Here is a 24,987-nt window from a genome sequence, read left to right as displayed (position 1 = left end):
AAGCACATTATATGCATATCCAGATCATTTGACAAATGACAAATGTCTAGCCTAATACTAACATTTCACACCTATAAAGTGTTGGAAAGAATCTAGTTTAAATTTTAAATGTCATACAAATTATAATTCAAGCCAGGTACTTTATTTAAGAGCTTCCACGTGAGTATACTTTCCCGTTGACCCATTCACAAGTTACTCCCCATCCTTGACACATTTACACCACCACCTTCCATATTTAAAATGGAATAGGGTGGCACCTTTAAGTGTTTAACAGGTCCTTAAAGTTCCCGTCTCGAACTCCTGGCATATGCCCCATGACACTGAACAGCTCATTATCCACTTTAAAAAATATTTTAAATTATTAATTTATAACTTTTAACACTGGTAGGTAATGAATGTTTTGATCAAATTCAATTCTGTGCTGAAAACAGTCTGGCAAGGGTTCTGAACTCCTACCCTTTACATCTGTATGAACTTCCTTGCCAGGCATTATCCTGCTAAACTGAGGTGAACATTACTTTCTTCATAAAAACTAGCTCAGACCATTTGAGCTGCCCTTACCATCTGTCCTTTCATAATCACCTTCTTCCGATGGAAAGGATAACTGCTAGTAAAATGCAGTTAAGGTGTTAGACTTTGGCTTTAACCCCCCCCTCCAAAAACAAGTTAATCTTGTCTTTAGAATAAGTGATGGTGCAGTTTTGAAATTCAGCTGCAATTCCAAGAACAAGTTAGAGCTCCCATCGTCCCGGTGCAAAAAATGCGTACATTGTGCAAGTGCTTGCAGTAAATTCCATTTAAGGTACCCAGACTGCAAAAAAGTTCCCAGTATGCCAATACAAGACTGGCATTAAACCAGGGCACAAGCTGCACCCACTACTAGATTTTGAGCATACATAAAATTATTGGACAAAACCAACAAGGTAGTAACTTTTCAGAGTGCTCCCAATTGGTGCGTCCTGCTAAGAAACGCACACTATCCCCATATCATGTAGGATAATGGTGAAGAGGGCCTTCACATATGTATATACAAAGATGGGGTAATTTGGATCAAGTCCCAGGAATCTTACAACCCACATGTAAACAGCCAGTCTGTTTTTGGCCACACAGCAAGTTTGAGCAATTGGCTCAAGTGGTGGATCCTGAAGGTCCTTGTGGATCTTAGGAATACCAAAGATTCCAAGTACATTGTACTTGGCTTCACATTAAAAATCACACCATCCATAAGTTCAAAACAGTGAACGGTAATCACACCATCCATAAGTTCAAAACAGTGAACGGTCTTTGCTCAAGTGGTGTTCACTTCATTAAGGGAAAGTTTGATAGCCAAGTAAATTTTCCATTTTGTCGTGGTCAATAGCACTCAAACCAGCCCCTCCCCTGGTTTCATAGCTGAAGGTTATTATACACCTTGTAAAACATTTTCATCCTCTCCAAGTTGCAATTTATATGAGTTTTTACTAGAATCTTTCTATGTCCACATTTTCAGAAACTTTCAATTTTAAAGGTTAAAGGTACTTAAAAACTATGACATTGGCCAAGGGGTCTGAAGAATTTAGCCACAAGCTTTAGTCTTCCTTAAATTTTAAGTCTGCAATTACACTAGCAAGTCTCGCTCTTCTAGGGTATAAAGTTTAACCCCCCCCCCTCCAATAGGTTAGCATGTTTTAACACCATATCACCATGTATCAAACTTCAAAGCAAGGGCCAACATTGCCCGGTTTTAATACCTTCACTTGTAATGTTAGTATGTCCCTCCTGGGTTCACCGGAGATGTTCAAATCCCAGAATCTGGGGACTAGGGAGGGGCCTCTACAGAGAAGTTCAGCAAACTTAAAATAGCCCACTGCTGTCACCAGTATGTCTGGTAAAGGATCAAATCTAGTCAGCTTCACTTGACTAACCTTGGGTCCACTTTGCCTTTTTTTAGTCTATATTCAAACATTTGAATACCCACTTCAGACATCTCCTGCATACTCAGCTGCTCATGCATTATAAACCAAACAAGTTCCCTGTATATCTGTAGTGGGTCAACTGCTGTAACAAATTATCTATGTGCCAAAAAAAATCAGGTAATGACATGGTGAACAATGAGAAGCAGACAGACGCCTCCCAGACCTTGCTGCATCTTCAGTCTCCATTTCCATGCTGAAAGTTTGCACACTACTTCACAGTTGAAGGGCATCCTTCACTCAATGTCATACATTAATGGATTTCCATTGGAGTTTCTCTGCAGGATCAGGAACTTCACTACATCATGAGTTTCACACAAATTCCATGCTCCTCGTTGACATGGCCCAATGATCTGAAAAGATGTCAAAACAGTTACAATTCTGCAAACTGGCACTTTAAATAACCCTCCTTTCAGCTACAGAGGCTAACTCAATTTAGAGTCAAGTTGGCTGGGCTTTGTACAGTTTTAATAGGGGTGCTGAGTTCTAACAGCAATTTTCTATAGCGCTAGTGTTTTCATAATCCTTCCACAATTTAAATACACAAACCCAGAACTGTCATCTTAAACTGCACAGTCTAGACATTTAGAATGTACTTGTTAAAATATAAATCAGCAGCAATGAATAATTGTAGTTCAAACTTGAGATCACAGATTCCATACAATAGTACCTTTTTTGAAGCAAATATTTTGTTGCTACTGATTAGCAATATCTGCAGTACAGTTGGGTAAAATGGACATTAGTGAAATCTGGCACCCACCATACCCCCAACAGTACACGCATATTTTGTATGAAAGGAGCAAAAAAAGTTCATACTAGATTGTAATTACCAACTCCTCACCATATCTTTCAACTGCACAGATTTTTGCAAAATGTTCAAGTTTTGCCTCAATTTTTGTTTTTCCAGCAAAAAATTGGCAAAATCAAAAGGAATACTCCACCCTTTCATACAGTTTAACTCAAGCATTGGGTTTCTTCTCTCCCTACAATATGGTTCCAGCATTATGTATGTACCAGAAATCTGCTTGTAGTTTTTAAAACTTATTTCCTTGCATTGGAGTCAAAGGAAGGGAAAGCCCGCCTACTTTTTAAAAACCTCAACTTAACATACTTTGCAGAGAAGTTAGTCTCCACCGGCATGACATATCATAGACAGTTAAATCTGTAGTTTACCCTGTCAGGTACTGCTGTCAATCTTGGAGATGGGAGATTAATCCTGTTGTCAGGAACACAGCAGAGGATATATTAAAAAAAAAAAAAAAAAAAAAAAGACAAAGCTGTGGAATTGTTTCGACTTTATTGCAGAGCGGAGAACCTAACACTCCTTTCACAGCAAAACAGAGCAACTAGATCAGAGGTTTAAAGGAAATTGTCAACTGACAAATTTACATAAGCAGCAACCCAGTATTGAAATTCTAAGCTTTAAATGTTATTTATAATAGTTTGTGTTAAGATAACTTACGAGTAGTTGCAACGATTTGTGACATTTAGAGAAGTCAGTAAATATTTTTCTTGTAAAGTATAAATGCATTTACCAATTTCAAACACCCCCCCCAACACACACAGGTCAGAACTGCAGAGAGTCAGGTGGCAACCCTAACTAGGTGCATTGATACTGTTCATAAAAAAGGTCTTCTGCTTTGTGTGACATCCTTCCAGAGGGGATGCATATCTGGTACATGCAGATCCATTGTAAGAGATTCCCACTGACTGAGTCAGTCCTTGCATTGTCAGAGAGCAACCATAATATACAGCTGAATTTACTTTAACATATGTGCACTTGCATTAAGAACACCAAGAAAAGGAAATCAGAAGTACTTAATGGTGTTTAAACGCGTGCACACTTGTATGCATATGCCCTTTATATACATTCACACAGTGCGTGCATATAATGAATTTATAATAAACACAATATAAGCATTATTAATGTATACATTCTAGTATATTTGATTTACTTGGTCACATTAGCTATGTGTTCCACATGCAATCTTGGTCAATATTTGTATTGATAAGTGCATTTAATAACTGTTATTATCTTTGCCAGTGCAGCTTATGTTGTAGCTGAACAGGATCCTGGAACCAGTTTACTTTCCTGTTTATCAAAGTATAAAGTAGAAAAAAGGAGAGGGAACAAGATAAAAAATAGAGGAACTAGTAAAGCACATTTTAAGTCTGCATCATTCATGAGAGAGACAAATCCTCACACTGAAGGCATTGGGAAGTAGCAGACAGTTTTTGAGTCCTACTAGACACTTGTAAATGTACTGCAAGGAATCATTTACTGCAATGAGTTTTCACACCTTGGCGTGAGAGTATGGGGGAGGGTTTATCAAGTTTATTAGGACTACAAAAAACTCCACTTACAAAAAAATATTTTTTATACGCTTTCTTTTGCTGCAAGTAGCCAACAGGTATTTATACCATAGCACAAGCTCTGTCAGAGAAATGAGGCTCAGTCAGGTAAACAGAGAAGCAGAAGGTGTGTTTAGATGACAGTGCTTCACAGTCCTGCCATATTTTAATGGCATGAGAACACAGCACCACTTCCTTATGTCTGGCATGAGTCATATAAAGAGGACTTCTGAAATGAAGCAAGAAAATTACCAGGGTAGGCACCATCATCCACCATTTTGAGAGAGACACATTAAAATAGCGCAAAAACAAAGATACAATGAAAAAAAGTTTTTTTTTAGTTCCAAGGTGGAGTTTTCCTTAGAAGACAGGAGATAGAAAATTGAGATTCAGATTTTATACCTTCAGAAAATTCACACTAATGCAGAACATATAATTCATCAACTTTAAGAGCAATGCTTGTTCCAGATATTTTGCTCCAAGGAGCATGACCGGTGAGTTCCTCACCCAATAGCCAGCAAGTCAATGCCAAAACCAAAAAGGCCTGACCACAAGGTACAACTGGTGCCAACAGGCAGTGCTATAGGCTTTATGCACATTCCCTGTCATCCCCACTACAAAGCAACTGTACTACTTCACTACCACAGTTCTGTACAGGGATCATCAATCTGTGGCCATAGCGTAAAGAACTGCCTTCTGTTTTCTGGCAAATTCTCTTTGAAATGGCCAGTACTACACATGCAGTTTTAGACTGTCCTGATCGGACTTTAATGGTATTCAATTTGAGCAGAGATTCAACCTCAGTCCTATGTGGAACTAAATTTTCAGGAAGCAAACTGAAACAGGTCTTGCATCCCCTTATCAGTTGCGATTACACAATTCAAAATGTTTTAGGTTCAAGAGTATGGTCTTTGTTAAAGCCTACGAGTGCATCCGAGAAACTTGCTTGCTAAAATGAGTCTTAAGACCAAAACCAACAGTGGATAAGGAATTTGCATTAGATAAAGTCCAATTACCACCCATCAAGGCAAATGCAGCAGCTTAACACCCCTTGCTCAGCTAAACATGTAAGGTAGTCCATAGAATTTATAAGTTTAGTTCAGCAGCTCTTGGCTAAAAACTGCAATGGACTGCTTGTACACACTGGTGCTCTAGATGCATCATCCCTAGCACACATTATAGGATATTACTACATAGCTCCTCAGCAACAGCTTTTTAAAAATGATCCATGTGCAGTCAGAGCAAGATTTGTAAGCCTGGGACACATGACATACCAGCTGCATTTTCAAAGGCAGCAAACAGTGGCTAAGGGCTAAAAAAAAAAAAGAGCCAATTCCACAACTGTCACATGCATATAGCTATTTTGCACTGAAGTATGCCAATATTTAACAAACTTTGTATCCAACAGATTCAGGCATTTAAGTACAAAGAACCTGGAGGAATTTCAATTTTTGGTCATGTCCACAGCAAGCAGGAAACTTTAGCATTCCAACTGCTTTGGTAATGACCAGGAACTAAAAGCAGTCACTTACAAGTTAGTGCATCCAGCCACACATTTACACCATACAAAGAAACCATTGTATCATTAGCAAATTGTTTTGCTCAATAGTGGCAAGTCCCCCAGAGATGCCTTATGCTGGAGACAAGTCTTGTATTGCAGTTTTATCCCACTAAGCCTATGAAAGTAGCTTAGTGAGTAAAGCTAACCACAAATTTAATTTTCGAGGCATTTCCAACGACACAAATCTATAGGGAAGACTTATCGGGATAGACCTCGGTAACAGGTGCATTCAATGTCTGATGCAGCATCTTAATAACCTGACCAGTAAAAAACAAACAGCTATCCCCAAACAGCAAGTGCTTTAGCAGAAAAAGGAATCCCAAAAGCTCAGAAAACTTCCTTTCATGGAAAGAGGTAGAGACAAATGAAAAATAAGCCTATAGCTCCAAGTCAGTATAAATCCAAGTAACTCATGCACTGCTGACACCACAATCCTGAAGGCAAACAAAACTCCCATCTGCCAAGCAGACATTCTAAATACCAAACAAAACCTATTGACCTGTCTGGAGAAAAAGCACAGCATGACAATTGTCCATCTTTGGGGATCTCAAAGTACTTACACTGAAGTAAAGCCAACAACTTCATGCAACATTTGTTGCAATGAGCACAGCACCTACAAGTTCAGATGGAGACCATTAAAACTACACCCCACACTGCAAAACTGACAAAGTACCAGTCTTTTGTAGCTAGAGCCAGGTACAGTAGCAAGCAAATTACTGAAGTGAAAATTCAAGGTCCCTTTATCCAATCCATCCTCCCAGCCTTTACTTAAATGTGCAGCTTTCACATACATGTAGTTCTCTTGGAGAACAGGATGGCTTCCTACTCTGCAAATAAAGTTTAAATAAAGTTTAATGGATATTGTTTTATTTTAGGATTGCCTGCTTACAAACTTGGCTCACCATGGACTCTACAACAGTACTTAGTTTGTCAGGGTGCTTTTCCACCTTTTTTGTACACTGGGAAAGGGAGTTAGTTCAGTGACTCCCTGGAGGCAATGTTCATACCACTGTGGGGGGGGGGGGTTAGCCCAGCCACAACAGTCTTCCACACCACATACTTGCACAAGCGCTCATCTACGGTCAATTCTGAGTCCAATCCATGTACTGTATGCCTTTGGAATGTGGGAGAACACTGGAGCACCTGGAGGAAACCCACATGAACAGAGGACATGCAGACCACATAAGGTATCCCAGAGAACAAAGGAACTTCGTTGCTGAAAGGTGAAAATGCCAACTACTGTGCTCCTGTAACCCTCATTTACTAGAAAAACCCAACTTAAAAAGGTAGGAGTACAAGAAAGGAAAGACTGACATTAACCAGACAGAATTAAGAGTATGGATTTTGCGCTGCATATAAGGAGTGTGAAGGCAGTTTCTAATTTCACTATCATTTCCACATAAAGGAACAGGAACACAGAAGACATGGAGGTCTGAAGACTGATCAAACTGATGGTAACCTTAAGACTGAGGTTATACAAAACAAGTAAACAGCCCCAATCTAGAAATCTTCCAAGCCTCTTTACTAGGTAAAATGGAGTCTAGTGATCCAAATGTCAGTAAGGAAAATGAACTTTCTGCTGAGTAAATCAGTGAAGGCAGAGTATGTTATAGCTTTGAATGGCATTTTTAGAAGATTCCTTTAAAGGAGAATGCAAGCCTAATTAAGACAGCCAGAGTAATAAAAACACTGAGTAAATGCATTGAGAACAGAATACTTTGTTAAAGATAATGTGTAAACGGACAAGTAAAAAAGAATGACCCTTCATTTGTCAAATTAGTTGGGAAAATTTGAGGGGAATAGCAAGCATTCTAATTGGAAATCTAACAGCAGCCTTCCAAGCCACACAGTCATCCCTTCACCCTAGCTATCCGAATAGAGTAACCCCTCACTCCGGCTATCCGAATAGAGTAACCCCTTCACCCCTGTGAAGGTCCAGCACATTGCCAACTTTACTGAAATACTGAAATATCAAGCAGCAGTTAAAGTTTGTTCAAAAGTCTGTACCAGCAGATATACCAGGTTGTCGAGCACAAGAAGCAAGAAAACCAACGATGCCAGATGCTGAATTTCTATAGCACTGTGAAATGAACACCCAACAGAACAAGACTCTGGAGTGCAGATACCATACAGTGCATTGAACCAAATAGAGGCAAACAACCTGCAGTTAGCTACTTGGGGCCAAGTTTGTCTCATACCTGACTAGACTTGTGTAGACTTCATCCACTCCACATTTAGGCCTCTGTGTATGACTGCCAAAAGCGCAGGTGCTAAAAATCAAAAGAAAAGGTTTTAATATATGTTCAATATTTAGTTTATCCCACTGACCCAATTGAAATGGGCCAGTAGGTAAAGCAAGCCACACATTTTCCAAGACCTTTCTAATAAGCCTGTAATGTCTGGTTGGGACAGATCTCAGCATTTTTATTTCAACTCAAACAAAGCAGTGCATACCCTCAGAAGCAAAGCTCTTTAGACTCCACCCAGCTTACTGGACGGCAACAATCCATTCCCCCAAAAAGGATAGGAACCCACAAGCTAAGTGGATACCCAAAAGGATTATAGTATTTGCTGCAATTTGAAAATCCCATCTTCCAGGATGGATATTCCCAAAGCCTGTTGGCAGACAGCTCAAAAAAAAAAAAAAAAAAACCAAGAAAACTGGGTGGGTGACTAGCTTGACCAGATGCAAGCAAGAACACAAATTCAAGATTCCCTGGAGAGACCTAGACAATGGGGATTAAGGAGGTTCAAAGGGTTAGAAAAAAAAATCCAAGTGGCTTAACCTGGAGGTCAGCTACAAATAATTTATATTTCATTTCAGCCAGGACCCTGACCTAGGTGCCACATACTTGGCATTCCAAGCAATTTGTATAAAGAATACACATCTCTGGGTGGTCATTAAGCCAGTCTCAGCCCACCTTATCCTATGAAGCTTACATGGAATGCCAGTTTCCAAATCCCACTGTATGCAGCACTAGCTGGAGAACCATCTCAGTTAAACTAGATCAGGTGATAAAAAGGCTAAATTTAGTTGCCAGCAAGCACTGTAGGTCAAAGACTATTCTTGCAACACCCTTTTAACTATTGTTTAATTAGAATTCAGAGCACATTAACCTGCAGTGTTCAGAAAGGCAGTTCATCACTTAATACTGGTCAGTGCAGTTGAACAAATGCCATTCATCATGTTACTGCCATCATGACTTAGAACAGACTTACAACTCTCCCCTTAAGCACTGCAGCCAGGCTAACAGGAAGTGGAAGAAACTAAATTACTCACGGCTTGTATACAACACACACATACATAGTACTCAGATCTTGCCCCCTCCCCCCCCCCCATGTATTACTGCCACAGTTGCCCGTTGCCACAACTTCTGCCTTCTACAGGTTCATAGGTTACTAAGTTAATGTCTCAACAATCCTTACAAGTTTAAGCCAGTTTTACCCAATTTTCTATCCCTAGGGGAAAAAACGGGTCAGCAAGCCAGGTTGACAATTTTTACCATATGTCCATCCATAAGAGACACAAGCACCCCCCCCCCCCACAGGTGGATCTGAGAGTTCCAATCCATTGGTCCAGACTGCACATGAGTATGCTCCGTGAAGAGCTCTGCTTCCATGTGCACTGGAAGTCTATTCACAAGGAGAGAATCTGTGGCACATCTGTCAGATCAGGTTTAATTTTTTTGAGAAAGTACCAGCTGTGCAATTGTGAATATGCAACATTTCATGTCACAAGTGGATTAGTCTGCCTTGAAGAGACAAGAAAAAAAAATCTGCACGACACTCCTGTTGCAGCAGCCTAGAAAGGTCCAAGCAGAAAGTATGAGTTATACTTTTACTGGTCTGAGGGCCAAATGGTACTATGACATACTTTGATCTGGATGCAATGCCCTTTTACTATAGCAGATAGATTTCCTCACTACCACGGACAGAACTCCGGTTACTAAAGTATCCAATCTCACCACTAGGTCCACTCAGAGGGGTGCTATCAATTTTGCTGGGGGAATTTCCCAAAGGGTATTATGCACTTTGCATTTATTGCAAGGCCATGACTGACCAGTATGATCCAGGCCATTCTGCAGGATATCAGTTTTGGGAGTTAGTGATCCCCCAACTTGGGAGTTTTCAAAGCAATGCATAAGGCCATCTACATTTGCCTTAACATGCAAGTATATCCCAAACAGGAAGGGGCCCAGCACAGAACCTTGTGGTACTCCACTGCTGACTTGCCTCCTACTGAATGTGGAGGCCCACACTAAAATGTGACCTACCTGCAAGATATCCATGTGGCGACAGGTTTATAATGCCCAAGTAGGGTACTGTATCAAACTGCTTTGCCACAGAAAGTTAGAACAAGTATTACTGTCTCAACCTCATCTGTGGTTTTGGGTGACCCTCTGTCTAGATTGAGCAAATAGGACCTGCCCTTGAAGCTGAACTGGGTCAGGAGATTTAAGTCACTAACCAGTTTCAAGATCCTTTCCACAGCCTTGCATATTAGACTAGGCACTTGTGGGTTGGTAGCTTCAGTGTGTTGATGCCCACCCCAGCCTCACGCAGAGGTATTGCTGTCCTCCACTAGACTGGGAGAGCACCCGACTGGAGACTACTCTGATGGGTCTGCCAGGTCACGTTTCAAGCTATTCAACAGGCACCCTGGATTCCAGCAGGGCCCAAAGCAGTGTTCCTAGCTTTAAAAAGCAGTGATCCAGCCAACATAGTACATTGGTCAGTTTAAGATTTAACACATTACTAAATACTTTAGTCATCTTTTGCTTGGGAGGCTATTTTAGTCACATACTTGGCTTTTGAAGACTTTAACAAAGTCCTATTTCTTCTGTTGTGTAGTCTATACATGGAGCCCACCAGGGTGGCTTTCCAGCTAGAGTTGGGTTTAGTTCAGTCAGGTACTGCCACTCTAGGGAAATGTGAAAAGGCCTCCATGTTTTTAGGGTTAGGGGAAAGTTACGTTTGCGATTGTTTAATAGACATGGGAGTAAAACAGTTGCACAGCATTTGCATTGATGGATCCCACATGCAAGTTTCCCAGTTTATAAAGGGGTAGTTAAAATTGCCCATGATTAGGGCTTTGGGCGAAAGAGAATTTGCTGCATTGGTAGAATACTGGTTTTACACTGCCAGAGACTCCAAAACCCTTACTAACCAAAACTTCCCATCACTGCCCATCAACCTAACCTCTCTACTAGATTTCACAGTCTCCTTAAAAACAGTCCCAACCCACAACAAATACTTGCTCAGGCTAAAACCCACACCTAGCAGCTGACAACCTACATTCACACTTAAAAAATAGCAGCTGAAGCCATCCCCTACCCAGTTTCAATACTAATTAACTGTTCCATATCAGAGCAACACATCCCCACTCTGGAAAATTACCCCTACACAAAGGCGGTCCCGCCACAGACTTTTCTATTGGCCCATAGCAATCCTAACCCCTCTATCTAAAATCCTTGAAAGGTGTGTTCACACCCAAACACTCATCTCCTAGACAATCACTTACTCGGCAGAGCTTTCACCCCTACCATAGTACTACCACATCCCGTATTAGCTTCAACACCAGAGCCTTCGATAGTGTCTCAAATGGCAGACTGCCTTGTCCAAACCAAAGCCAAGTTACTCCACTCTAGCCTGGTTTCAGAACTACCTCTGATCAGCAACAAGCACTATAGTGGAACAAAGCTCTCTTGCCCCTCAAGGGTCTATTCTCAGCCCCCTCCTTTTAAACCAGTTTACAAATAATCACCATAATGCTACAACTCTAGCCATCCTTACAGTATGCAGACAACTCGAGTGTCATACATTCTTCCCCAACTCTACCAGAACGACAAGCTTAACCCAAACATCCTTCAATGTTACCAAATCATGGTTGGCAGATGCCCAATTAATCTCTAATCCAAATTAAACGCATGCTCTTACACTCCACTAAATTCAATAGTCAATCCACTTCACCATCCGCCCAACTTCTTGGTGTTACTGGTCAAAATCTGAAGTTCGGCTTACATTGCAGAAAATAGGTAACCTTGTACAGACGCAAAAACCACAAACTCCAAAATAACCACAGCCAGAACTCTACCTTCTGTCAACTTTACTCCTCACCCATCCTTACCTTCTGTCAACTTTACTCCTCACCCATCCTTACTAACCTCTCCAAATCAGACCAAAGCAAGCTAGATGCCCGCTATAAAGTATTTGCCACTAACAGTCATTGTAATGCCCCAAGACAACTATCTTTGTTAGAACTACCCACCAACTCTACTGCACACCAAATGTACTACAAAACTGATAACCAGTTCTACAAGGCCCCCCCACCATCAATCCCAATACGAAGTATCCGCCACCAAGATCCACTAATAAAGCTCCAATTGAAGTAACCAGGAGTAAAAATAGCTCAGGTGATCCCCTATACTCGTACTATATTGCTAAACTGTGGAATGCCCTACCACTTGAAATTAGAATTATAACTAGCTTAAAATGCCTCAAGTATCACATTAAAGCCCACCTCACCAATTCCTGGACTCTTACAGGTACTGGGCATGGGTAGCCCAAACCATGAACTAGCCAATTTTAAAATTGTAATTGCATACGCAATGAGCATTGAATTTAAGCCATACGACTACCTTGTTTTTTTCTCCCTGTCAATACCTCAGATTGAGTCTTCAGTTTGCTAGGCTACTTGTAGATAAGACTAGTATCGCAACTGCACTCTTGTTGTATACAGCGTTACAACCTGCTACTACTTGAACAGTAGTCTAGAAGCACTACTATACAAGACTGTTCTTGTCTCCCACTTGACCCATTTATTCTGTTCTAGTCTTTAGAATTCTGAATGTCTTACTATTTTTCTCTTTATTGTACTATTTTTTTTTTCTACTAAAAGTAGTTTACTAACAATGGAGCTTTCCCCCCCCCCAGGCCTCCGCTGAAAAGGGTTAAGCCTAGTTGGACTCTCGTGGTAAAAAATGTAAAAAAAGGCACAATGAGGATGGGGAGGACTGGGGCACTAATGCCTTAGCCAGTATTCAAGCACCTTGTGGCAACAAGTGCTTTCTCTACTCATCTATGATAGACCCCCCCCCGTTTCATCACATTATTGGAATGGGTACGAGACAGCATAGAAGGCATTTTGAAAAGGATCAGCCAAATTCAACTCAACCAAAGCATGGCCCCAAAACATTTAGTTTTCATCCCACCTCATTCCAGAACAAACTGCAGAAGTCAGAAGATACCCCAAGAGGATTTTCTTGCAAGGATACTGAAGTGCCAACATGTCAAGTACACTATATGTGCTAGAGAGGAGCAGCTCTCACTAACATGTCTAGTACACTATGTGCTCCTGAGGGGAGCAGCTCTCACTTCCATGCCAATATTGCAACAAAGCAATCACACAAGATTTAATTGCATAACCCTGATAAGGGGTGCACCAACTTTTGAAATAGTGGAATAGAATACAAGTCATCTTAAAAACCCTGCCCCCCCCCATTAGTCTAGCACCCACTTCCATTCCCCACAATAGAAAACCTTAAGCCTTCCATATAGTAATTGCATTCTTAGTCTTCCTAAACAGATTACATAAGCTTTTGTACCTTCCATTTAGTAACACAACTTATACACACAAAGCAGTTGTGGGTTGCAAAGAAGGCGTTTATGTAAGCACAAGCTTTCAGGTCTTCATCCACCAATAACTAGACAAACACCTGAAAATGTGCTATGTTAAGCATAGCAAAGGAGTTTCGGTTCAGGATACAGTACAAAGTTCCCTTACAACCCATTGCCAACACTGTGCTGCTCTGATCCTAAATCAGATTTCCAGTTGTCAGTAGCAAGTCTAAGAAGTTGTATACAGTTAACCAGCACCCATGGGGATTGGCAGATACCAAAACACTGCAGTTTCTGGTTGCTTCAGTGTTTCTATTAAAAATAGGCATAACTAATCCTGTACTCTGTACCATTTGTTTGGTTAGACTTGTTCTTAGGTTGGGGAGAGGGAGAATTTATTCCAATCTTCCTTTTTAAAAACTCTAAAAACGTAAGGTAGGTTGCATCACATGAAAATTATTCTGCATTTCTTCGCCTTTTTTTCCTTCTGGCAGTATTCTGGTTGAGTTTACTGTATACACAGGCTGCAAATCAAATCTGAATACAAAGATGAAAACCAAACAGAGAGCAGACTCCCTAGCTTCAAAGGAGCCAGCCCCAAAGCTACACCACCTCAAAAACTAGGACATGGCATGCTAAGTTCTTGCTTCAAAAAACAAGGCCAACTGAATCCAACTACAGCCATACATCTTAACTGAACAGATATTTTGCAGAATGTCCAGATTTGCCTCACGTTTGGTCTGTTTTTCATAAACTTGGTGTTCTGGCAAATTAAAGTGCCAGAACTGAATTACAGGCTTTATACCCTTCAGAAAATTCATGCTTACACAAAGCCTTTTATTTAATCAACTTTAACTCATTACATCTGAGTGATGCCCCCAGGTGCATTGGCAGTTAACTCATGTAGGAGTCAAACACTGCTTGCTCATATCTGCATCAACTCCAAACCATGCTACACACAAGGCTTTCATTTTAAAGCTTAGTGGCAAAGTCAACTGCATTATTTGACCTACGTGTAGTGCAGGTAAATAGGCATCAGCTGTTTTTAGAATATTTATACAAATAACATTTGTAAATCTAAATCTCACCAACCAAGTAAAAGAACCTTATCCTCAAAGAAGCTCTCAGCTAGATGAATAAAATGCTGCTTGTGTACAACTGGAGTGGTTGCTGAGATACTGCAAAAGTTGTTTACAAAATATTACAAATGTAATGGTAGAGAGTTTCATAAAATTCAGTTTAAGACCTAGAACCTATACTATCACTACAGTTTGTGCCGAAGAGTTTGCCATTTACACTTTTCATAACCGCTATGGTTCTAGAGATATGAACGTTTAAAATTTATTTATTTTAAATTTGTTGACCTGGCTAGTCTAACTGGATACATGTCCATTTTCAGTAGAGGCTTAGAGAGATAAGCTCCTAAACAGATAGACGAAAAAACTTGGTAATCAATATACAAAATAAGACTAAATAAAAATATTCATATTAAACAAGCAGATTTCAGGTACATCAACACAAAAATAAAAGAAAAAGGATGACTAAAATAGCAGCATTAATTATATAAAAAAATATACAGGTTAAAACCGTATTCTGTGAGGATAAAAAAACTTGTAGTGCAAGAATGTTTATACTATAAAATATGCAGTTATAAAACAGTTAACTAGAAAGACAAGGTAAAGAGGAGACAGATTAATTATATACAAAATATAAAAAGGAAAAAATATATACTCTTCAGTAGGAAATGTATAGGGAGACTCAGCACAGTGTAGTATGGGAGGAAATCTGTATTTATAGGTAAAATAATATGTTCTAGTTTATGAGTAGTGAGGGAATTGGCAGAGCCAAGTTTAATCATGAGGACTTGATTTAATTCTGTCAAAAGGCTTAGGCTCTGCCCATCGGAAGTTACAGTGCAAACCTGAGCTCCACTGAAGTGAATGAGCCTTTGTCCAGATTTAACAGTTTGAGTTGTATGACCACAGCAGTTAAACCATCAAGCCCCTACCAAAAGTTGCATCACCATTGTTCCCTCAAGCAAAATATACATTCTACCAACCAGCGAGAACTGAAATTTTCCATCTTACTAAATAACTTACTTTAAAGTGACCTTGTCACCAATATCATTGACATCACCATATCAGCAATACAATGATGGAAGCAATACTGGTACTTCTCTAGCCACATTTAAATCTGGTCACATACCATGTTTAAGTGTATGCACCTCTTAAAAAAATGAGGCAGGAAATAATTTCCAACAAACCAGCTGGGGTGGGGTTTTGAAAAGTAGGTAGCACATCAAGAACCCAAATTTGAAAACTCCAGATCTCACCTGGCTTAATATCCCAATTAATATAAAACTGATACTTCTAGCATTCTCAGTCAAGAATGCAGAAACATTAAGCCAACAAAATACATAAACCAGAACTGCAAAGTGACAGACCTTTTAATCCTTGCTTCAACATCCATTTAGTTTACTGAAGCCACAAGACATTCGGCAACCTCTAGGAAGAAGCCTGGAACAGTTCACTTTCAAAACCTGCAACTGGAACATCTAAAAAAAATGAAAGCACATATTCAAGAACACAATACCATGGCGGACAACTGAAAATTCTTTAAAAAAAAATAACTCACCAACCCCTTTACTAGTCTTTAACATGCTCACTACACGTACATGGAAAGCCATTTCTGATGACAGACTCAGAACACTGCTCACCACAAAACCCCAGCATTCAGCCTACATGCTATGCTACATTACTATTCTGTGAGGTAAAGACCTTGACCTTTCTTGCACATACCCTAAAATCTCAAAGAGTTGCTTTAAATCTAAGATTCAACCCTTTTCAGCCTGAAATCTTTGAAAGACGCAGCCAAAGTGCTTAACACCCATACAACCACCACAGCTTGCTTTACTAAATGTGAAGCCCCAATAATGCAGTCACTTTCCAGGCAAAAAAGTTTTGATATCAGATAACTTGCACCTTTTAAACATTTGAAGCATCCATATGCACCAAGTGAAATGGTACAAGCATTTAAAATAAGCTTAAAAACTTGCTGCAAATCCTACAACCAACCCTAAAAACTCAAACCAAAAAAGTTACTCAACATACATTTGAGATATCAGGACTCACCCAGAAGGACTTGCCTGGGAAGTCCAGTCAGGCTGTAGCAATTTGTGGGAAGGACTCATTTTTGCAGCTGAGGTACACTTAATCCAGTTACCTTACTCCACAAGAAACGGCAATACATTTACAGATTTTTGAAACAGAATAGCAGGTATTCCTGCTGATCAACATTGTATACTGCCAAAGGAAAAAAAAAATACCATGTTATGTTTGTTAACACAATGGTTTCAGTCTACATACTTAACAATCCTAGCCAATAACCCGAAGTCAGAATCCCAACTATGTACTGTGAGGTAAAGACTTGAGCCTCTACACCATCCAGTTCTATTTTAGGCGTAATTGAAATGTATTAACCCACCAGATGTGCAGTAGCAAACTCCGCCTGCGAGCATTTTGACTGCACCGCACACAGTTTGAAAAATGCCACCATAACACAAGGTAAATATGTGAAACAAATTGCACAAAAAGATGCGAAAACAATTAAACCAATATAAAAAGCAATTCAAGTGTACTACAGAGCACTAACAGAAATGATAGACTGTATGTGTACCACAGTATGTGACAGGGGGATCCCATATTTTCACAATTAAATACTAGCTTGCAACTTCATGTAGCAACTACAAAAAATTAAGCAGGGTGTATTAACTTCTACCTTATCTTGTCATCGTAGATTATCTAGACTTTCAGTACGCACTGCACATTTTCAGTGTGAGAATGCCATGGGGTGAGATACATTAATGCAACTTCCCAACAGTAGCATTTATTTGGTTCATAAGCAATAATGTAGTAAATGTACTTACTCAGGGGTGTAGACATTGAAATCCATTCCGTACTCAAGTTTCCTATCGTTATCTCCATCCCACCTAGTAATAATGCCCTCAAACTTAATGGATGTCATTTCAACTGCCCCGTTCCTAGTAATGACACTGGTATGTTTGCGGAACAAGGTAAACATGGAGACACAAATCACTTTATATGTTTACTTTCCAGTGCTCCCTATTTCCATCTTACAGAAAATACCTTCCATGCTGTGCCTCTTAGCAGATACTGAATTTAGTGAAATGTCCTTAAAGTAACATGTCTATCAAAGTAACTGTCAATCACGGCACACTGCCATTGTTAATCCCACCCTCCCTCATGTCAATCATGGCAGGCACGCCCATACCTGCACGAACTCTGTGGTGGGTTAATACACTTAAATTTCGCCCCATTTTACTCAAGTAAACAACATTAAGACAGTATAAAACTAAACTGGCAATTTTTTTATTCCCTACCATTTACTCCTGGAGTTCACTGCACCTTATTCTTACTGTGCCATGTCATAACTGAAAGGAGTTTGCGATTAACAATACCGGCGAGTGTAGTGTACTGGCTCACCCTCAGTTCTGCGCAGGAGTGGACGTGGCTTCATTGATTGACATTACCTTCTTACAGCCCACTGACAGGTCTTAACATGGCCAAAATTAATAATGAACCAGAAATGGTACTGGGTTTGATAACACTAAAGCATTTGTGGCAGTCTAATATAATTTAGTTCACCATACAAGTGATGGTAATACCCCTATAACAGCCTGTCAGCATTAATTTCTACTAGCAATACTAGGGGGTTAACCTGCCTAAGACTATACACAGTGTCCTCTGATACCATGCATTTTTAGTACAGTAAAGTTTGTGCTATAATTACGCAAACTGTTTAAAGAGATTCACAATAGTTTTGATACTAGCAATTCAAAACAGAAATGGGTATTCATTTTAACTGGGGCAGAAAGACCCAGCGAGGATCTCAATGTGATCAGAGAAGGATGCTTATAAATTGCATTACAGGAATTGCAATGTACACCTTTACACAAGCATACCGTTTTCCATGTATTTCTGTAACGGCTTAGACAAGCTTCACGATAAATGTTTATTAACCACTGTCCTTTAAAGAGACAAATGCTGCTCAACTGTCCCAAACTTTGACTCGCCACCCCTTTTAGTCCCTCACAAAGCCTTGGATAAAGTGTATGCTGATTTACATAATTCTGTTTATCCCTCATGTTAACACCAATAAATCCCTGAGGGACAATCTTTATCTGCGTTTGTTCAGATTTGAGTAGTGGTGTTTTGGCGACAATGGAAACACTGAACCAGACAACCCACGTCCAGACTACAAACCAGGCCACTTTCCTCCATTACCAAATCACAGAACCCCAATGTCTGGCATCATTCATCTCAACTCACCAGAATGGAGAGATGTTGCTTCCTATTTTTGGCCTGTTCTTAACAAATTTGAAGTTTCTAGCAAGTCACCGAAGATTGATTGAAGTCAGAAAACAGACCATAATCGTAGACATCCTATAACAAGGCATGTGTTTTTTAAACAGCTTTCAGAGTTAATATTGGGTATAATCCAACTTCATCCAGAATATTTACAGTAAGAGGTTCAGAACCATGTCTTGACTGCAGTCTGTACTCTTACAAGGGCAACAATGAAGCAAAAATCAAGTCAGCTGTGAACAAGGAAAAGGTTTTTTTTAATCACCACTAATTAGCCAATAAGGCACAAAAGGGGCAGAGTATTAACAGCAACACTGGACTCTTGTTACTACAATTCTGTAACAATTCTGATTTAAAAAGCTTACTGCAGCATACAGTGTATGACCACACTTCTGCCATTAACACTTCAACTGTCACAAAGACAGTCCAGTTAGCACATTGATACATAAAGGACTTCAAATGCCCCCTGTAAACCACTAACCTACAACACAAATTAGGTGGCACTGATGACTGAAAGACAGCAACAAATCTAACAAGGTTACTCATCTGTTGGAAAACCCACACCAAATGAATTCTAGTAACAAAATAGCAATAATTCATACGTCCCATTTTTGGCTTTATCCAGACTTAAGATATATGCCATCATGTTAATAAAGTTGCACTGGCACTCATTCCCAGCAAGTTTATGCAGGCATAGTGACAACATACCAGGATCGGGTATAATTCTGATAATTCAACTCCACAAAGGCAGACCCTCCACAGAAATAACCAATTGCCGCCCGATAGCTATTCTCTCCAAAATACTAGATGCATGCCACTCCGGTCTCAGACTACCTCCTTACTAACAACCTCCATTCCAATACTCAGCATGGTTTCTGACCAACCATAGCACCACCACTGTCTTACTCGTTTACTAACACTATCCTTCAGCATAAAAACGATGGCACTCTCCTCTGCTACTTTTAGACCCATCTAAAGCATTTGATATGGTCCCACACAAACAACTTCTCTGTCCTCAATAACCTATCATTCACAGTCAGTCACCAACTGGTTTCAGAGTTACCTGTCTGACCGCCAATCTGTTGTATGGCAGAATGACATATCTCTGCAACTACCTGGCTCCATAGGGGTTCCCCCAAGGATCCATCCTTGGACCCCTACTCTTCTCTGTTTTCACCAATAATCCAGCCTCTGCCACCAAACATGGCACACTCATACAATATGCAGAGGATTCAACCATCTGTTCAGCCCAGTCCCTACCCAAACTGCAAAAAGTCATAGGAAGCCTTTTCCTCTGTTGAAACTTGGTTATCCGATGCCCAATTAATACTAAACCCAAACAAAATTTAAACTACTCATCTTCCAACCCACCAAACACTCAAACTCTCACTTTAACATCACAGCAAAAGACAACCACTATATACCCAACTGAACACACCAAATTGCTAGGAGTAGAAATAGACAAACTAAAAATTTGACATTCACATATCCCTGACAATAAAAAAGCCCACAAAAAACTAGGAGCGCTATACATAAATAAGCAACTTCTCACCAAAGCAGCAAAGATTTCAATAGCAAATTCCCACCTTATCTCCACCCTACTTTATGCCTGTCCAATATATACCAACCCAAGGCAATGCGATTTAAACAAGCTAAAGACCTGCTACAACAAAATAGTCAAATTCGCCACAGAGGCATCCTACCGTAGTCACCACCGTCTCTCACTTGCTTAACTGGGCTGGCTTGAACTCCCTCACCTCCTTCAATGGTATCAACTCTCTCAAAAACTAGTAAAGCTACTAAATGTCCCATCCCTCCAGAATCTACTCCAACCCTATCACACCACAGGGTAATCGCCCGCCCCGGACACGCCTCCTAGACTCACAATGCCATGTAATTGTCGAAAAATAGCAAAGCCCACCTCCTAGTAACCCTGACAGCTGTCTGCTGTCACATTTATTTCGAACGCGGCAGAAGGGAACGATTCAATTGTATTTGAAATTAACGCAGTTTAACAATTGTTGAAAAAAACATTCCTTTGTATTTGAAATAGTTTAACGCAGTTTATTTAACGTAATTGTCGGTAAATCAATCAACAGCATTTGTTCAGTTATGTGTCTGTAAAATATACAGTTGGAACAGTGCGGACTGTGCTTGTGTGACTAACTAGACTAGATCTTTAGATCGCGTTTGCGAGTATTCTCACAGGCACACAGAAAAATGACATAACTAGACTAGATCTTTAGGTCTCACAGGCATACAGAAAAATGACTTAACTAGACTAGATCTTTAGGTCTGAGTGTATGAGTGTGGCTCTTTACATGTCAGTTTAAAGTTACTAACCACGTTATTTGTGTTTAATTTAGCACCCTCTTGTGTTTGTACTTGCGGACTGTGCTTGTGTGTCTAAGTGGACTAGATCTTTAGTTCGCGTTTGCGAGTATTGTCTCACAGGCACACAGAAAAATGACACAACTAGACTAGATCTTTAGGTCTGAGCTTCGCGCTCACTGTCACTCAAATGTGCCAATCAATTTGGACACGCCCAAAGCTGCGCAGTACCGCCCGCGAGGTACTTCACTGGGAGATTACCCTATTATCTTGCACTATTGCCAAATTATGGAACTCCCTCCCACCCATAGTTACCTTCATACCATCATGCATCCACCTCAAAACTTTACAAAGGCGCACCTAAAAACCATACCCATAACCAGCACGGGTATACCCTTGCGACTCCCACTCGCATATCACCCCCCCCCAATCCACTACCTTTCTTTCCACTCCACTAACTTGATTATAGCAAGCTCAGATGTTCATAAGCCAGTACTTATACAGCAGGAAATTCTTGTAACCATTTGTTAATGTCTGTTCTGTACTATGTTCTTCATCTGTAAATATGCTGTAAGTAATTGCTATGTAAACTGTTAATCGCTACGTAATCCAATGCAACTACTGTCTATTTTAACTGTGGAGCTTCTCCCCGGGCCGCCGCTGAAAGTGGACCTACGTCCAAGTCGGACACTCCCGATCAACAGATATAAATAAATATATCTGCCCTACACGATTACTCATCCAGCGGCTGCAACCAGAAAAGCATAAAATTAATACGCAAGTTAGAGTTAAAGGGGATGTTAAATTATTAATACGAAGCGTTGTAAGCTAAACCAACAAATTTAACTCCACTGTTAAAAAGACAATCCGAAACAACCAGCTTACTCTTCAAGGGCTTGCACTTCCTAATGCACGCCCTCCTCACGGGTCACTCACCGCGTTCGCGCACCTGCTAAGCAATTTAGATAAATTAAAACCCGGAGGGTCCACCGCCCTTAACTTGCTTATGGCAACAGGTACTGCCAGTACTGCGCATCTTTACAATCTCTTATAGCTACTCTTAATCCGAACGTTCTAGTCCGAGCGACTGAGTGTGATGGCCTCAATTGTGCATATTTTGGTCCATTTCACTTAAAATTGTGGATTTCTGGCAAATTGACGAATAAAGTCAGAAATATCAGTTTCGGATTATATATCCCGAAAAATCACTTTAATACAAGACGTGTTAAAGTAGTATTTAAAAAAGTGCCCCCATTGCTATTCCTTTGCCCCCCCCCCCCCCCCCCACAGTTAAGCTTTCTTGATCTAAGCGGTTGAGAGGCACGCACAATAGACGTTAAGAATACACGTTTTTAAGTTTAACATTAAGGGCAACTTAGACATTTAAATGTGGTTATAATTTATCAGTGCACTACCCCGGAAACAATTTCAAGCCCATCGCTGGTGAAATAAAAGGATTTTACAAGCAAGACCGTAAATAAGTCATATTAGTTCACTTTATCGATTTCGTGCGCAAACTACACTTACGTAATACTAATATGGTGACCTCCAAAGTGGTCGCGCACACGAAGGAAGCTAACGCCACATTATGTAGAGAAACCATTAACAAGACGGAAAATGAAAACCTCAAACATTCAATAAACCGAAAGAAATTAAAAAAAAGAGATACTAGCTTGAAAGAACTTGTGGAAAATAATTTTATTTTTCACGGCTAAACATTCTAGCCGACGGCATGAAATCCTTCTGGAGATTACGAATAGAGAGCTTAAGCACGAAGCCAAAAACACAAATATGAAACCATTAAAACCCAAGTGCGACATACAGCACCTCAAAGCATTTAGAAATGCTCTCCAAGGTACACGCCGAAGCCCCCAATAAACAAACTCAAGTCATTGTCACATCACCGATGATTTCTACAACACATACAGTCCAGCATACACCAAACTATGCAGTTGCCCCACAATACAGCGAAAGGGACTTCATGTCTCACGCTCTATAATATAGCTCATCAACTGTACCACGATCTCTTTCGTTGCTACACAAGATTCTGCTAACCGCATTATATAGGCCCCACTACCAACCTCCAATGCACGACAATGCCCCACTACCAACCTCCAATGCACGACAATTAACAAGTCTATAAAAAATAAGCAAGGCAATCAAAGACAATTATTTCATGAAAAAGAAAAATTCCAACCAGTACCAAAGTTTTCAGCATATTTGAAACACTGATAGTTGTATAAGACGATAAGCGAGAGTCGAAAAGAATAAAATCCTTTCCAGCAACCGTTTTTATAGCTCATGTGGGGAGGCGGGACGTCAACATGCTGTTCCAATACACGTCCACACTTAAAGGGCGAGTGTCAATGATGTAGCTTTCAGAACACATTTTCATTTTTTTGTCACCAATGCTAACTAGTCTACAGCGAGACCATGTCGGTAATCTAACAGTGTAGTACCTCGCAGTAGCAAACCCCGCCCCTAACACGCCCACGACTTACAAAGCTACATAATAGTAATTTGTCATGTAGCTGTCAGTTTCAGTTTTCCAAATTTCCGATCATCCGATGAAATATACATAAAAATAGCATAAAAAGCATGACATATATTTAAAAAGGGCAGTTTTTAAAATATTTTGAAATATATATTTTAATATATTTAAAAAGCAAAGTTGATAAAGTACTTTAATGAAATAGGTTCATAGGTAGGTACTAGGCTATCGGCCCAAGGGCCTATGTAAGCCTAGCCAACAAGGTTCCCTGGCTTACACCACCCAAAAAAGTTATTTTCCTGTACCACTGTCCAGCAAAGACACAGAGGTGATCCCCGGGGTGTATTTCCTATTTCCCATCCACTCATCAAGATTTTTCTTGAAGAGTGCTAATGAAGAACTTTGCTTGACATAGATGGGTAGCCTGTTCCAGAGTATGAAAAGCCTCTGGGACAGGAATCTATCCTTCCAGCATGTCCTGTTTATTGTGGTGACAAGGTTTAGGTCCCTAGAGCGTGTAGCTCGGAGGGACTGGGATTTCTTTAGGTGTAGCAGGTCCAACAGCTCTGGGTATGACATAGCTTTATATGTTAGGCAGAGATCACCTCAGAGTAGGTGATATGCTACGGAGTAAAGCTGGAGTTTTTTGTGGCAGTCAGTGTAGGGCATTTGTTTGAGGCCAGTAATCCTCTTTCTGAGGTACTTCTGTGGCCTTTCCAGCTGCTGCAGATGTTTTGTGAGGTATATTCCAAAAGGGGCATTGTACTCTATAATGGGTCTAATGAGTGTCGAGTAGAGGGGAACAATGACATCTTTTTTCCTGGATGAGAACCCTTTTATGATGAGGTGTGCCATGTAGAAGGACTTCCTGACTACTGTGGCAATGTGACTATCAAAGGAGAGACTATTGTCCACCTGGGTCCCAAGGTCTCTTATCACACATTCGGTGTTAAGTAGATTGCTGCCTATGTGGTAGTTCATGGGTACACAGCCAAAGGGGATGACACTGCACTTTTTGGCATTGAGCTTGAGGCCATGGCTCTGACACCAGGCATCTGTCTCAGAGAGGCCCTTCTGTAGGATGTCCACATCATTTGGGGACTTGACTATGGCTCCTAGTTTGCAGTCATCTGCGAACTTCATTAGCCAGAGGGCTTCTGTGTTAGCCTGTACTTCAGAGAAGTAGATACCAAACAGGAGAGGTCCCAGGATGGAACCCTGTGGTACTCCACTTGTCACTGCATTGAGGTCAGATTTGGAGTCTGCAACTTTTACAGTGTGAGTTCTGTCAGTGAGCCA

General features: G+C 40.3%; 1 long non-coding RNA gene and 2 other non-coding genes across 6 annotated transcripts; all 3 read right to left on the bottom strand.

Moving 5' to 3' along the window:
* Positions 1–2,017: 2,017 nt before the first annotated feature.
* On the bottom strand, positions 2,018–23,572 carry LOC122787418. 4 transcript variants are annotated; one of them, XR_006362570.1, is made up of 6 exons: positions 23,401–23,572; positions 18,831–19,099; positions 16,614–16,784; positions 15,926–16,036; positions 8,064–8,135; positions 2,018–2,305 (listed from the first exon to the last, which is right to left on the bottom strand). It is a non-coding gene; the product is annotated as an uncharacterized LOC122787418 (long non-coding RNA). The 4 variants fall into 4 exon arrangements; XR_006362571.1 differs by lacking the exon at positions 16,614–16,784 and having other exon boundaries at positions 23,401–23,473; XR_006362569.1 differs by lacking the exon at positions 18,831–19,099 and having other exon boundaries at positions 23,401–23,450.
* On the bottom strand, positions 5,952–6,083 carry LOC122788502. The gene has a single exon (XR_006362701.1). It is a non-coding gene; the product is annotated as a small nucleolar RNA SNORA18 (small nucleolar RNA).
* On the bottom strand, positions 7,865–8,002 carry LOC122788497. Its single transcript, XR_006362696.1, has one exon. It is a non-coding gene; the product is annotated as a small nucleolar RNA SNORA8 (small nucleolar RNA).
* Positions 23,573–24,987: the final 1,415 nt, after the last annotated feature.

The sequence above is a fragment of the Protopterus annectens genome, chromosome 13.part0 (genome assembly GCF_019279795.1).
Source record: "Protopterus annectens isolate FY-2018-M chromosome 13.part0, PAN1.0, whole genome shotgun sequence".
Taxonomy (NCBI): domain Eukaryota; kingdom Metazoa; phylum Chordata; order Ceratodontiformes; family Protopteridae; genus Protopterus; species Protopterus annectens.
Note: the sequence above shows the minus strand (reverse complement) of the source record. Positions and strands in the feature narration are given on the sequence as shown.